We start from the raw sequence: 13120 nt of genomic DNA, 5'->3' as shown, positions 1-13120 counted from the left end.
GTTGGTTTCGATCTACGGCTTCTGAGTGAGGGGGTTGCATCACGCTCCCGCTGCGCCACGCTGCTCTGGCTAATATTGTGTTATTGCAAAGATTGTTGCTGATCATACTTTAAAGTGATAACGTATAGGTTGAAAAAACACGATAGGAATTTTAAAAAGTGCTCTGGAAACAGCGTTTTGTCGTTTTCTGTATTTGTCATTTTGTATTTTTTTTGCAGAAAAATCTGCAACCTGTTTGAGTAGGTGCATGAATACAATTTTAATAGCTACTTAAAGCTCCATTAGTCTAGCTAATTTTAAATCGAGTGTCTTGTGAAAGCTGCAAATGTCATAAGGTTATATGTTCTCTTACTTAACTAGCAGGAGGTAGTTTCGATCTACCAACCTCTGGGTTATGGGCCCAGCACGCTTCCGCTGCGCCACCCTGCTGTTGTGATTTTTTTTGCCATTGCAATTTTGATTTTGCTGATCCAAATTCTAAGATGTTTCCATAAGGGTGGATTACCACAATCCAAGTATTAGAAAGTGCTCTGGAAACAGCGTTTAGCCGTTTTCTGTAATTGTTTATTGTAAAATGTTTTTCGCACAAAATTTTCCATAGTGGGTGAGTAGGTGCACAAACCTAAGTTTTCTAGCTACTTAAAGCTTCATTGTTCTAGCTATTTTTAAATCGAGTGTCCTGTGAAAGAAGCATTTGTCAATAGGATAGATGATACTACAGTAAATTAGCAAGAGATGGTTTCGATTTACGGCTTCTGATTGAGTGGGGTCACATCACGCTCCCGCTGCACCACGCTGCTCTGGCTAATATTGTGCTATTGCAAAGATTTTAGCTGATAGTAATTTAAAGTGATAACGTATAGGTTGAAGAAACACGATAGGAATTTAAAAAAGTGCTCTGGAAACAGCGTTTTGTCGTTTTCTGTATTTGTCATTTTGTATTTTTTTGCAGAAAAATCTGCAACTTGTTTCAGTAGGTGCATGATTACAATTTTAATAGCTACTTAAAGCTCCATTAGTCTAGCTATTTTTAAATCGAGTGTCTTGTGAAAGCTGCAAATGTCATAAGGTTATATGTTCTTTTACTTAACTAGCAGGAGGTAGTTTCGATCTACCAACCTCTGGGTTATGGGCCCAGCACGCTTCCGCTGCGCCACCCTGCTGTTGTGATTTTTTTGCCATTGCAATTTTGATTTTGCTGATCCAAATTTTAAGATGTTTCCACAAGGGTGGATTACCACAATCCAAGTATTAGAAAGTGCTCTGGAAACAGCGTTTAGCCGTTTTCTGTAATTGTTATTTGTAAAAAGTTTTTCGCACAAAATCTTTCAAAGTGGGTGAGTTGGTGCACGATTTTAAGTTTTCTAGCTACTTAAAGCTCCATTGGTCTAGCTATTTTTAAATCGAGTGTCCTGTGAAAGGTGCATTTGTCAATAGGATAGATGATACTACAGTAAATTAGCAGGAGATGGTTTCGATTTACGGCTTCTGAGTGAGTGGGGTCGCATCACGCTCCCGCTGCACCACGCTGCTCTGGCTAATATTGTGCTATTGCAAAGATTGTTGTTGATAATAATTTAAAGTGATAACGTATAGGTTGAAGAAACACGATAGGAATTTAAAAAAGTGCTCTGGAAACAGCGTTTTGTCGTTTTCTGTATTTGTCATTTTGTATTTTTTTTGCAGAAAAATCTGCAACCTGTTGGAGTAGGTGCATGAATACAATTTTAATAGCTACTTAAAGCTCCATTAGTCTAGCTATTTTTAATTCGAGTGTCTTGTGAAAGCTGCAAATGTCATAAGGTTATATGTTCTTTTACTTAACTAGCAGGAGGTAGTTTCGATCTACCGACCTCTGGGTTATGGTCCCAGCACGCTTCCGCTGCGCCACCCTGCTGTTGTGATTTTTTTGCCATTGCAATTTTGATTTTGCTGATCCAAATTTTAAGATGTTTCCATGAGGGTGGATTACCACAATCCAAGTATTAGAAAATGCTCTGGAAACAGCGTTTAGCCGTTTTCTGTAATTGTTTATTGTAAAAAATTTTTCGCACAAAATTTTCCATAGTGGGTGAGTAGGTGCACAAACCTAAGTTTTCTAGCTACTTAAAGCTCCCTTGTTCTAGCTATTTTTAAATCGAGTGTCCTGTGAAAGGTGCATTTGTCAATAGGATAGATGATACTACAGTAAATTAGCAGGAGATGGTTTCGATTTACGGCTTCTGAGTGAGTGGGGTCGCATCACGCTCCCGCTGCACCACGCTGCTCTGGCTAATATTGTGCTATTGCAAAGATTGTTGTTGATAATAATTTAAAGTGATAACGTGTAGGTTGAAGAAACACGATACGAATTAAAAGAAAGTGGTCTGGAAACAGCGTTTTGTCGTTTTCTGTATTTGTCATTTTGACTTTTTTTTGGCAAAAAAACCTGCAACGTGTTTGAGTAGGTGCACGAATACAATTTTTATAGCTTCTCAAAGCTCCAATGGTCTAGCTATTTTTAAATCGAGTGTCATGTGAAAGATGCAATTGTCAAAAAGTTATATGTTCTTTTACTTTACTAGCAGGAGGTAGTTTCGATCTACCGACCTCTGGGTTATGGGCCTAGCACGCTTCCGCTGCGCCACCCTGCTGTTGTAAGTTTTTTGCCATTGCGATTTCGGTTTTGCTGAACCAAAATTTAAGATGTTTCCATAAGGGTAGATTACCACAATCCAAGTATTAGAAAATGCTCTAGAAACAGCGTTTAGCCGTTTTCTGTAATTGTTTATCTTAAAAAGTTTTTCGCGCAAAATTTTTCAATGTGAGTGAGTTGGTGCACGAATCTAAGTCTTCTAGCTACTTAAAGCTCCATTGGTCTAGCTATTTTTAAATCGAGTGTCTTGTGAAAGCTGCAATTGTCAAAAAGTTACGTGTTCTCTTACTTTAATAGCAGGAGGTAGTTTCGATCTACCGACCTCTGGGTTATGAGCCCAGCAAGCTTCCGCTGCGCCACCCTGCTGTTGTTAATATTTTGCCATTGCGATTTTGGTTTTGCTGAACCAAAATTTAAGATGTTTCCATAAGGGTAGATTACCACAATCCAAGTATTAGAAAGTGCTCTGGAAACAGCGTTTAGCCGTTTTCTGTAATTGTTTATCTTAAAAAGTTTTTCGCACAAAATCTTTCGATGTGGATGAGTTGGTGCACGAATCTAAGTTTTCTAGCTACTTAAAGCTCCATTGGTCTAGCTATTTTCCAATCGATTGTCTTGCGAAAGCTGCATTTGTCAATAGGATAGATGTTACTTCAGTAAATTAGCAGGAGATGGTTTCGATCCACGGCTTCTGAGTGAGTGGGGTCGCATCACGCTCCCGCTGCACCACGCTGCTCTGGCTAATATTGTGCTATTGCAAAGATTTTTGCTGATAGTAATTTAAAGTGTTAACGTATAGGTTGAAGAAACACGATACGAATTGAAAGAAAGTGCTCTGGAAACAGCGTTTTTTTTGTTTTCTATATTTGTCCATTTGAACTTTTTTTTTGCAGAAAAACCTGTAACGTGTTTGAGTAGGTGCACGAATACAATTTTTATAGCTTCTCAAAGCTCCAATGGTCTAGCTATTTTTAAATCGAGTGTCATGTGAAAGATGCAATTGTCAAAAAGTTATATGTTCTTTTACTTTACTAGCAGGAGGTAGTTTCGATCTACCGACCTCTGGGTTATGGGCCTAGCACGCTTCCGCTGCGCCACCCTGATGTTGTAAGTTTTTTGCCATTGCGATTTCGGTTTTGCTGAACCAAAATTTAAGATGTTTCCATAAGGGTAGATTACCACAATCCAAGTATTAGAAAATGCTCTAGAAACAGCGTTTAGCCGTTTTCTGTAATTGTTTATCTTAAAAAGTTTTTCGCGCAAAATTTTTCAATGTGAGTGAGTTGGTGCACGAATCTAAGTCTTCTAGCTACTTAAAGCTCCATTGGTCTAGCTATTTTTAAATCGAGTGTCTTGTGAAAGCTGCAATTGTCAAAAAGTTACGTGTTCTCTTACTTTAATAGCAGGAGGTAGTTTCGATCTACCGACCTCTGGGTTATGGGCCCAGCAAGCTTCCGCTGCGCCACCCTGCTGTTGTTAATATTTTGCCATTGCGATTTTGGTTTTGCTGAACCAAAATTTAAGATGTTTCCATAAGGGTAGATTACCACAATCCAAGTATTAGAAAGTGCTCTGGAAACAGCGTTTAGCCGTTTTCTGTAATTGTTTATCTTAAAAAGTTTTTCGCACAAAATCTTTCGATGTGGATGAGTTGGTGCACGAATCTAAGTTTTCTAGCTACTTAAAGCTCCATTGGTCTAGCTATTTTTCAATCGAGTGTCTTGCGAAAGCTGCATTTGTCAATAGGATAGATATTACTTCAGTAAATTAGCAGGAGATGGTTTCGATCCACTGCTTCTGAATGAGGGGGTCGCATCACGATCACGCTGCGCCACGCTGCTCTGGGTCATATTGTGCTATTGCAAAGATTGTTAGTGATCGTAATTTAAAGTGATAACGTATATGTTGAAGAAACACGATACGAATTAAAAGAAAGTGCTCTGGAAACAGCGTTTTGTCGTTTTCTGTATTTGTCCTTTTGTATTTTTTTGCAGAAAAAACTGCAACGTGATTGAGTAGGTGCACGAATACAGTTTTAATATCTACTTAAAGCTCCATTGGTCTAGCTATTTTTAAATCGAGTGTATTGTGAAAGCTGCCATTGTCATAATGTTATATGTTCCTTTACTTAACTAGCAGGAGGTAGTTTCGATCTACCGACCTCTGGGTTATGGGCCCAGCACTCTTCCGCTGCGCCACCCTGTTGTTGTTAATATTTTGCCATTGCGATTTTGGTTTTGCTGAACCAAAATTTAAGATGTTTCCATAAGGGTAGATTACCAAAATCCAAGTATTACAAAATGCTCTTGAAACAGCGTTTAGCCATTTTCTGTAATTGTTTATCTTAAAAAAATTTTCGCACAAAAACTTTCAATGTGGGTCAATTGGTGCACGAATCTAAGTTTTCTAGCTACTTAAAGCTCCATTGGTCTAGCTATTTTCCAATCGAGTGTCCTGTGAAAGGTGCATTTGTCAATAGGATAGATGATACTACAGTAAATTAGCAGGAGATGGTTTCGATTTACGGCTTCTGAGTGAGTGGGGTCGCATCACGCTCCCGCTGCACCACGCTGCTCTGGCTAATATTGTGCTATTGCAAAGATTGTTGTTGATAATAATTTAAAGTGATAACGTGTAGGTTGAAGAAACACGATACGAATTAAAAGAAAGTGGTCTGGAAACAGCGTTTTGTCGTTTTCTGTATTTGTCATTTTGACTTTTTTTTGGCAAAAAAACCTGCAACGTGTTTGAGTAGGTGCACGAATACAATTTTTATAGCTTCTCAAAGCTCCAATGGTCTAGCTATTTTTAAATCGAGTGTCATGTGAAAGATGCAATTGTCAAAAAGTTATATGTTCTGTTACTTTACTAGCAGGAGGTAGTTTCGATCTACCGACCTCTGGGTTATGGGCCTAGCACGCTTCCGCTGCGCCACCCTGCTGTTGTAAGTTTTTTGCCATTGCGATTTCGGTTTTGCTGAACCAAAATTTAAGATGTTTCCATAAGGGTAGATTACCACAATCCAAGTATTAGAAAATGCTCTAGAAACAGCGTTTAGCCGTTTTCTGTAATTGTTTATCTTAAAAAGTTTTTCGCGCAAAATTTTTCAATGTGAGTGAGTTGGTGCACGAATCTAAGTCTTCTAGCTACTTAAAGCTCCATTGGTCTAGCTATTTTTAAATCGAGTGTCTTGTGAAAGCTGCAATTGTCAAAAAGTTACGTGTTCTCTTACTTTAATAGCAGGAGGTAGTTTCGATCTACCGACCTCTGGGTTATGGGCCCAGCAAGCTTCCGCTGCGCCACCCTGCTGTTGTTAATATTTTGCCATTGCGATTTTGGTTTTGCTGAACCAAAATTTAAGATGTTTCCATAAGGGTAGATTACCACAATCCAAGTATTAGAAAGTGCTCTGGAAACAGCGTTTAGCCGTTTTCTGTAATTGTTTATCTTAAAAAGTTTTTCGCACAAAATCTTTCGATGTGGATGAGTTGGTGCACGAATCTAAGTTTTCTAGCTACTTAAAGCTCCATTGGTCTAGCTATTTTCCAATCGATTGTCTTGCGAAAGCTGCATTTGTCAATAGGATAGATGTTACTTCAGTAAATTAGCAGGAGATGGTTTCGATCCACGGCTTCTGAGTGAGTGGGGTCGCATCACGCTCCCGCTGCACCACGCTGCTCTGGCTAATATTGTGCTATTGCAAAGATTTTTGCTGATAGTAATTTAAAGTGTTAACGTATAGGTTGAAGAAACACGATACGAATTGAAAGAAAGTGCTCTGGAAACAGCGTTTTTTTTGTTTTCTATATTTGTCAATTTGAACTTTTTTTTTGCAGAAAAACCTGTAACGTGTTTGAGTAGGTGCACGAATACAATTTTTATAGCTTCTCAAAGCTCCAATGGTCTAGCTATTTTTAAATCGAGTGTCATGTGAAAGATGCAATTGTCAAAAAGTTATATGTTCTTTTACTTTACTAGCAGGAGGTAGTTTCGATCTACCGACCTCTGGGTTATGGGCCTAGCACGCTTCCGCTGCGCCACCCTGATGTTGTAAGATTTTTGCCATTGCGATTTCGGTTTTGCTGAACCAAAATTTAAGATGTTTCCATAAGGGTAGATTACCACAATCCAAGTATTAGAAAATGCTCTAGAAACAGCGTTTAGCCGTTTTCTGTAATTGTTTATCTTAAAAAGTTTTTCGCGCAAAATTTTTCAATGTGAGTGAGTTGGTGCACGAATCTAAGTCTTCTAGCTACTTAAAGCTCCATTGGTCTAGCTATTTTTAAATCGAGTGTCTTGTGAAAGCTGCAATTGTCAAAAAGTTACGTGTTCTCTTACTTTAATAGCAGGAGGTAGTTTCGATCTACCGACCTCTGGGTTATGGGCCCAGCAAGCTTCCGCTGCGCCACCCTGCTGTTGTTAATATTTTGCCATTGCGATTTTGGTTTTGCTGAACCAAAATTTAAGATGTTTCCATAAGGGTAGATTACCACAATCCAAGTATTAGAAAGTGCTCTGGAAACAGCGTTTAGCCGTTTTCTGTAATTGTTTATCTTAAAAAGTTTTTCGCACAAAATCTTTCGATGTGGATGAGTTGGTGCACGAATCTAAGTTTTCTAGCTACTTAAAGCTCCATTGGTCTAGCTATTTTTCAATCGAGTGTCTTGCGAAAGCTGCATTTGTCAATAGGATAGATATTACTTCAGTAAATTAGCAGGAGATGGTTTCGATCCACTGCTTCTGAATGAGGGGGTCGCATCACGATCACGCTGCGCCACGCTGCTCTGGGTCATATTGTGCTATTGCAAAGATTGTTAGTGATCGTAATTTAAAGTGATAACGTATATGTTGAAGAAACACGATACGAATTAAAAGAAAGTGCTCTGGAAACAGCGTTTTGTCGTTTTCTGTATTTGTCCTTTTGTATTTTTTTGCAGAAAAAACTGCAACGTGATTGAGTAGGTGCACGAATACAGTTTTAATATCTACTTAAAGCTCCATTGGTCTAGCTATTTTTAAATCGAGTGTATTGTGAAAGCTGCCATTGTCATAATGTTATATGTTCCTTTACTTAACTAGCAGGAGGTAGTTTCGATCTACCGACCTCTGGGTTATGGGCCCAGCACGCTTCCGCTGCGCCACCCTGCTGTTGTTAACAGTTTGCCATTGCAATTTTGGTTTTGCTGATCCAAAATTTAAAATGTTTCCATAAGGGTGGATTACAACAATCCAAGTATTAGAAAATGCTTTGGAAACAGCGTTTAGCTTTTTCTGTAATTGTTTATTTTAAAAAGTTTATCGCACAAAATTTTTCATAGTTGGTGAGTAGGTGCATGAACCTAAGTTTTCTAGCTACTTAAAGCTCCATTGGTATAGCATTTTTTAAATCGAGTGTCTTGTGAAAGATGCGATTGTCAAAAAATTATATAATCTTTTACTTAACTAGCAGGAGGTAGTTTCGATCTACCGACCTCTGGGTTATGGGCGCAGCACGCTTCCGCTGCGCCACCCTGCTGTTCTGAATGTTTTGCCATTGCGATTTCGGTTTTGCCGAACCAAAATTTAAGATGTTTCCCTAAGTGCGGATTACCACAATCCAAGTATTGGAAAATGCTCTGGAAACAGCTTTTAGCCGTTTTCTGTAATTAATTTTTTTAAATTTTTAGCACAAATTTTTTCAAGGTGCTGAGTTGGCGCACGAATCTAAGTTTTCTAGCTACTTAAAGCTACCATTGATCTAGCTGTTTTCCAATCGATTGTCTTGCGAAAGCTGCATTTGTCAATAGGATAGATGTTACTTCAGTAAATTAGCAGGAGATGGTTTCGATCTACGGCTTCTGAGTGAGGATAGTCGCATCACGCGCCCACTGCGCCACGCTGCTCTGGCTAACTTTGTGCTATTGCAAAGCTTGTTGCTCATCATAATTTAAAGTGTTAACGTATAGGTCGAAGAAACACGATACGAATTAAAAGAAAGAGCTCTGGAAACAGCGTTTTGACTTTTTTGAATTTTTTTGCAGAAAAACGTGCAACGTGTTTGAGTAGGTGCAGTAATACAATTTTTATAGCTTCTCAAAGCTCCAATGGTCTAGCTATTTTTAAATCGAGTGTCATGTGAAAGATGCAATTGTCAAAAAGTTATATGTTCTTTTACTTTACTAGCAGAAGGTAGTTTCGATCTACCGACCTCTGGGTTATGGGCCTAGCACGCTTCCGCTGCGCCACCCTGCTGTTGTAATTTTTTTGCCATTGCGATTTCGGTTTTGCTGAACCAAAAATTAAGATGTTTCCATAAGGGTAGATTACCACAATCCAAGTATTAGAAAATGCTCTAGAAACAGCGTTTAGCCGTTTTCTGTAATTGTTTATCTTAAAAAGTTTTTCGCGCAAAATTTTTCAATGTGAGTGAGTTGGTGCACGAATCTAAGTCTTCTAGCTACTTAAAGCTCCATTGGTCTAGCTATTTTTAAATCGAGTGTCTTGTGAAAGCTGCAATTGTCAAAAAGTTATGTGTTCTTTTACTTTAATAGCAGGAGGTAGTTTCGTTCTACCGACCTCTGTGTTATGGGCCCAGCAAGCTTCCGCTGCGCCACCCTGCTGTTGTTAATATTTTGCCATTGCGATTTTGGTTTTGCTGAACCAAAATTTAAGAAGTTTCCATAAGGGTAGATTACCACAATCCAAGTATTAGAAAGTGCTCTGGAAACAGCGTTTAGCCGTTTTCTGTAATTGTTTATCTTAAAAAGTTTTTCGCACAAAATCTTTCGATGTGGATGAGTTGGTGTACGAATCTAAGTTTTCTAGCTACTTAAAGCTCCATTGGTCTAGCTCTTTTTCAATCGAGTGTCTTGCGAAAGCTGCATTTGTCAATAGGATAGATGTCACTTCAGTAAATTAGCAGGAGATGGATTCGATCCACGGCTTCTGAATGAGGGGGTCGCATCACGATCCCGCTGCGCCACGCTGCTCTGGGTCATATTGTGCTATTGCAAAGATTGTTGCTGATCGTAATTTAAAGTGATAACGTATATGTTGAAGAAACACGATACGAATTAAAAGAAAGTGCTCTGGAAACAGCGTTTTGTCGTTTTCTGTATTTGTCCATTTGTATTTTTTTTTGCAGAAAAATCTGCAACGTGATTGAGTAGGTGCACGAATACAGTTTTAATATCTTTTTAAAGCTCCATTGCTCTAGCTATTTTTAAATCGAGTGAATTGTGAAAGCTGCCATTGTCATAATTTTATATGTTCCTTTACTTAACTAGCAGGAGGTAGTTTCGATCTACCGACCTCTGGGTTATGGGCCCAGCACGCTTCCGCTGCGCCACCCTGCTGTTGTTATCATTTTGCCATTGCAATTTTGGTTTTGCTGATCCAAAATTTAAAATGTTTCCATAAGGGTGGATTACAACAATCCAAGTATTAGAAAATGCTTTGGAAACAGCGTTTAGCTTTTTCTGTAATTGTTTATTTTAAAAAGTTTATCGCACAAAATTTTTTATAGTTGGTGAGTAGGTGCATGAACCTAAGTTTTCTAGCTACTTAAAGCTCCATTGGTCTAGAATTTTTAAATCGAGTGTCTTGTGAAAGATGCGATTGTCAAAAAATTATATAATCTTTTACTTAACTAGCAGGAGGTAGTTTCGATCTACCGACCTCTGGGTTATGGGCCCAGCAAGCTTCCGCTGCGCCACCCTGCTGTTGTTAATATTTTGCCATTGCGATTTTGGTTTTGCTGAACCAAAATTTAAGAAGTTTCCATAAGGGTAGATTACCACAATCCAAGTATTAGAAAGTGCTCTGGAAACAGCGTTTAGCCGTTTTCTGTAATTGTTTATCTTAAAAAGTTTTTCGCACAAAATCTTTCGATGTGGATGAGTTGGTGTACGAATCTAAGTTTTCTAGCTACTTAAAGCTCCATTGGTCTAGCTCTTTTTCAATCGAGTGTCTTGCGAAAGCTGCATTTGTCAATAGGATAGATGTCACTTCAGTAAATTAGCAGGAGATGGATTCGATCCACGGCTTCTGAATGAGGGGGTCGCATCACGATCCCGCTGCGCCACGCTGCTCTGGGTCATATTGTGCTATTGCAAAGATTGTTGCTGATCGTAATTTAAAGTGATAACGTATATGTTGAAGAAACACGATACGAATTAAAAGAAAGTGCTCTGGAAACAGCGTTTTGTCGTTTTCTGTATTTGTCCATTTGTATTTTTTTGGCAGAAAAATCTGCAACGTGATTGAGTAGGTGCGCGAATACAGTTTTAATATCTTTTTAAAGCTCCATTGGTCTAGCTATTTTTAAATCGAGTGAATTGTGAAAGCTGCCATTGTCATAATTTTATATGTTCCTTTACTTAACTAGCAGGAGGTAGTTTCGATCTACCGACCTCTGGGTTATTGGCCCAGCACGCTTCCGCTGCGCCACCCTGCTGTTGTTATCATTTTGCCATTGCAATTTTGGTTTTGCTGATCCAAAATTTAAAATGTTTCCATAAGGGTGGATTACAACAATCCAAGTATTAGAAAATGCTTTGGAAACAGCGTTTAGCTTTTTCTGTAATTGTTTATTTTAAAAAGTTTATCGCACAAAATTTTTTATAGTTGGTGAGTAGGTGCATGAACCTAAGTTTTCTAGCTACTTAAAGCTCCATTGGTCTAGAATTTTTAAATCGAGTGTCTTGTGAAAGATGCGATTGTCAAAAAATTATATAATCTTTTACTTAACTAGCAGGAGGTAGTTTCGATCTACCGACCTCTGGGTTATGGGCGCAGCACGCTTCCGCTGCGCCACCCTGCTGTTCTGAATATATTGCCATTGCGATTTCGGTTTTGCCGAACCAAAATTTAAGATGTTTCCCTAAGTGCGGATTACCACAATCCAAGTATTAGAAAATGCTCTGGAAACAGCTTTTAGCCGTTTTCTGTAATTATTTTTTTTTAAATTTTTAGCACAAATTTTTTCAAGGTGGGTGAGTTGGCGCACGAATCTAAGTTTTCTAGCTACTTAAAGCTACCATTGATCTAGCGTTTTTCCAATCGATTGTCTTGCGAAAGCTGCATTTGTCAATAGGATAGATGTTACTTCAGTAAATTAGCAGGAGATGGTTTCGATCTACGGCTTCTGAGTGAGGGGAGTCGCATCACGCGCCCATTGCGCCACGCTGCTCTGGCTAACTTTGTGCTATTGCAAAGGTTGTTGCTCATCATAATTTAAAGTGTTAACGTATAGGTCGAAGAAACACGATACGAATTAAAAGAAAGTGCTCTGGAAACAGCGTTTTGAATTTTTTGAATTTTTTTTGCAGAAAAACGTGCAACGTGTTTGAGTAGGTGCAGTAATACAATTTTTATAGCTTCTCAAAGCTCCAATGGTCTAGCTATTTTTAAATCGAGTGTCTTGTGAAAGATGCAATTGTCAAAAAGTTATAGGTTCTTTTACTTTACTAGCAGGAGGTAGTTTCGATCTATCGACCTCTGGGTTATGGGTCCAGCCCGCTTCCGCTGCGCCACCCTGCTGTTGTTACTAATTTGCCATTGCAATTTTGGTTTTGCTGAACCAAAGTTTTAGATATTTCCATAAGGGTAGACTACTACAATCCAAGTATTAGAAAATGCTCTGGAAACAGCGTTTAGCCGTTTTCTGTAATTGTTTATCTTAAAAAGTTTTTCGCGCAAAATCTTTCAATGTGGGTGCATTGGTGCACGAATCTAAGTTTTCTAGCTACTTAAAGCTCCATTGGTCTAGCTATTTTTCAATCGAGTTTCTTGCGAAAGCTGCATTTGTCAATAGGATAGATGTTACTTCAGTAAATTAGCAGTAGATGGTTTCGATCCACGGCTTCTGAGTGAGGGGGGTCGCATCACGCTCCCGCTGCGCCACGCTCCTCTGGCTAACATTGTGCTATTGCAAAGTTTGTTGTTGATAATAATTTAAAGTGTTAACGTATAGGTTGAAGAAACACGATACGAATTAAAAGAAAGTGCTCTGGAAACAGCGTTTTGTCGTTTTCTGTACTTGTCATTTTGAATTTTCTTTTTGCAGAAAAACCTGCAACGTGTTTGAGTAGGTGCAGGAATACAATTTTTATAGCTTCTCAAAGCTCCAATGGTCTAGCTAATTTTAAATCGAGTGTCTTGTGAAATATGCAATTGTCAAAAAGTTATATGTTCTTTTACTTTACTAGCATGAGGTAGTTTCGATCTACCGACCTCTTTGTTATGGGCCCAGCACGCTTCCGCTGCGCCACCCTGCTGGTGTAATATTTTTTCATTGCGATTTTGGTTTTGCTGAACCAAAATTTAAGATGTTTCCATAAGGGTAGATTACCACAATCCAAGTATTAGAAAATGCTCTGGAAACAGCGTTTAGCCGTTTTCTGTAATTGTTTATCTTAAAAAGTTTTTCGCACAAAATCTTTCAATGTGGGTGAGTTGATGCACGAATCTAAGTTTTCTAGCTTTTTAAAGCTCCATTGGTCTAGC

General features: G+C 38.6%; 1 protein-coding gene and 3 non-coding genes across 13 annotated transcripts in view; 1 reads left to right on the top strand and 3 right to left on the bottom strand.

Moving 5' to 3' along the window:
* LOC134841932 (dynein axonemal heavy chain 8-like) overlaps window positions 1-13120 on the top strand; it is a 196505-nt gene that overhangs the window by 99166 nt on the left and 84219 nt on the right. The window lies entirely within an intron of this gene.
* On the bottom strand, window positions 7712-7783 carry Trnam-cau (transfer RNA methionine (anticodon CAU)). Its single transcript has one exon. It is a non-coding gene; the product is annotated as a tRNA-Met (tRNA).
* On the bottom strand, window positions 9898-9969 carry Trnam-cau (transfer RNA methionine (anticodon CAU)). Its single transcript has one exon. It is a non-coding gene; the product is annotated as a tRNA-Met (tRNA).
* On the bottom strand, window positions 10998-11069 carry Trnai-aau (transfer RNA isoleucine (anticodon AAU)). Its single transcript has one exon. It is a non-coding gene; the product is annotated as a tRNA-Ile (tRNA).

This window comes from Symsagittifera roscoffensis, chromosome 3 (genome assembly GCF_963678635.1).
Source record: "Symsagittifera roscoffensis chromosome 3, txSymRosc1.1, whole genome shotgun sequence".
In the NCBI taxonomy this organism is placed as follows: Eukaryota; Metazoa; Xenacoelomorpha; order Acoela; family Convolutidae; genus Symsagittifera; species Symsagittifera roscoffensis.
The sequence above is the reverse complement of the archived record's forward strand: the minus strand, read 5'-3'. Positions and strand labels throughout refer to the sequence as shown.